This window comes from Alosa alosa, chromosome 7, assembly GCF_017589495.1.
Source record: "Alosa alosa isolate M-15738 ecotype Scorff River chromosome 7, AALO_Geno_1.1, whole genome shotgun sequence".
Lineage (NCBI taxonomy): Eukaryota > Metazoa > Chordata > Actinopteri > Clupeiformes > Clupeidae > Alosa > Alosa alosa.
The window spans coordinates 24,836,141-24,838,640 of NC_063195.1; the positions used below are offsets into that span (position 1 = coordinate 24,836,141).

A 2,500-nucleotide genomic window follows, 5' to 3' on the forward strand; every position below is an offset into this window, starting at 1 on the left:
TTATTTCTGTTTAGTAAAGCGCGTGTGCAAAAAAGGCAGGTGTGTGTTAGGGCTGCACGATATTAGGAAAACATGCGATATGCGATAACATTATTGAGTCCTGCGATAACGATATAACTTGCGGTTAAATATTTAATTTAAAAAAACAAAAAAAATCTCCATTCTACTTGCTGCTAGCATAAACTGTAGGGTGGGGGGGGGGGGATAAATGTATACATGGATTTCTATGCAATGTCATGAAAACATGTGTGCGCAACTAAGAGGCAGAAAGCACCATAGAACAGCATAGAGCAGTGCTCTCCATGAAAATAATAAAATGAGTTTTTGTGCTGAAAACTGCACCAATTCGAAATCACGATGGTTAGAGAATGTTCAATATGTTCAATATCCCTAACGGAATGCATGTCTTCGCCAAAAATGACAAAATACAATGTTATATTAATAAAGAAAATGAACGGCAAACTCTGAAATATAGCCTGAAATGAAATGGTATATCATTGAGACAACAGGGCTATACAAAAATTCGATTGTAGCTTACAGCAGTCACTATTTAGGTTAAGTTTATAACGTTGTGGACAGCCACCAAGCGTCTTCTGCCCCATGGCTGCACGTGCATCTAGTTTTTGGTAAACGAGAAACCCGTGTATAATTACAGAAATAAATGTATAATTTTCTACATACAAATTTTAAATATTATGTAGCCTAGGCTATATATGGCCTGATGAAAATGGACAGCTAAGAGACCTACTGACTTAGTATATAAGTAAGTATAAATACTTTTTTGATCCCGTGAGGGAAATTTGGTCTCTGCATTTAACCCAATCAGTGAATTAGTGAAACACAAACAGCACACAGTGAGGTGAAGCACACACTAATCCCGGCGCAGTGAGCTGCCTGCTAACGGGGCTCTGGGACCAGTGAGGGGTTAGGTGCCTTGCTAAGGGCACTTAAGCCGCGAGCCCACTAATAATCGAACCGCAACCCTCCGGTTACAAGTCCAGATGCTAACCAATAATAATAATAATAAAGCTTTATTTGTATAGCACCTTTCATACACAGAATGCAGCTCAAAGTGCTTTACATTTGAAGCATGTAACACAATAATAGTCAGTCAGTCATTATCAATCACTTTTCTTTGCTGTTTATGTTATACTCAGCAACATATCAAAAATATAGAAAATGACGTCATAAGACTGGCAGCCTTAACCCTCTTACCCCCACAAGCACGCCATATGGCAACTGTAGCAAGGAAAAACTCCCATATTCCAGGAAGAAACCTTGAGCAGAACCTGACTTAATAGGGGAGCCCATCTGCTTCTGGCTGGCTGCGCCTCCAATAGTAGCAGATGTAGAATAATCTGAAAATGTAGTCTACAGGATAAGATGAGTTAACTAAAAGCTTTCCTGTACAGGTATGTTTTCAGATCTTTTTTTTTAAAATATTTACTGAACTCGCCTGCTTGATGTACAGAGGCAGGGTGTTCCATATTTTGGGGCATAATGGATAAACGAGCTTCTCCACTTTGTTTGTGGAGCACTTTGGGTACGATTAAAAGATTAGAATTGGATGATCTAAGTTCCCTTTGTGGTTGATAAGATATTAAAAGCTCAGAGATATATGAAGGTGCTATGCCATTCAGAGCTTTGTAAGTAATTAACATAACCTTAAAATCAATTCTATAGGAAATAGGGAGCCAGTGCAGTTCAGCCAACACAGGGGTGATGTGTTCTCTCTTCTTAGTCTTAGTTAAAAGTCTAGCCGCAGAGTTCTGTATGAGTGCCAATTTCTTTAGATGTTTTTTGGGAAGACCAGTGAAAAGTGCATTGCAGTAGTCTAACCTGCTAGTGATAAAGGCGTGAATTAGTTTTTCTGCATCTTGTTGAGTTAAAAAGGGCCGCACTTTGGCAATGTTTCTCAAGTGGAAATAGGCTGTCTGCATCTAAGATGACACCGAGGCTTGTTACTTTTGGTTACATTAGGACTAGGCTATCGAAGTTGTGTGGAAAATCCTCCTAAAAGACGGATAGACATCTGAACACTTGTGCACCAACCAGCGGAATATTCCACATTGCCAGCCTTCACTGAACCTAGCAAAAAAGCTACTTAAGCTATATCGCGGCGGTCACTCATCTAAAATCTTAAGTAGCCCAGTCTGTAACCTCATACGCTGCGCATCCCACGCTAGACTACGAGGGCAGCGGAAAGTGAAAGTAAGGGGCTGCGATCGCACAGTCCAACGAAGTAGGCTAAACAACTTTTACAAATAACGAATCCTGACTACCTCTCTGCTGCTGTCTGGGGCTTTTGCTAAATGCAAATCATGAAATACAAGCCTTACAGTGAAAGACATATCTTCTGATCCTATAACGATAACGAAAGAAATTGTTTATTTTAACACGGTGGAGAAGGACGCATTTGGCGCTGTGTTTGTAACACGACATCCTTCATAAAACCAAAATATTCCCATATAACAGACGTGCTTTTCCTTTTAGTCACCAA

At 39.9% G+C, this 2,500-nt stretch overlaps 1 protein-coding gene across 2 annotated transcripts in view; it reads right to left on the reverse strand.

Moving 5' to 3' along the window:
- cfap58 (cilia and flagella associated protein 58) overlaps positions 1 to 2,500 on the reverse strand; it is a 146,499-nt gene that overhangs the window by 128,986 nt on the left and 15,013 nt on the right. The window lies entirely within an intron of this gene.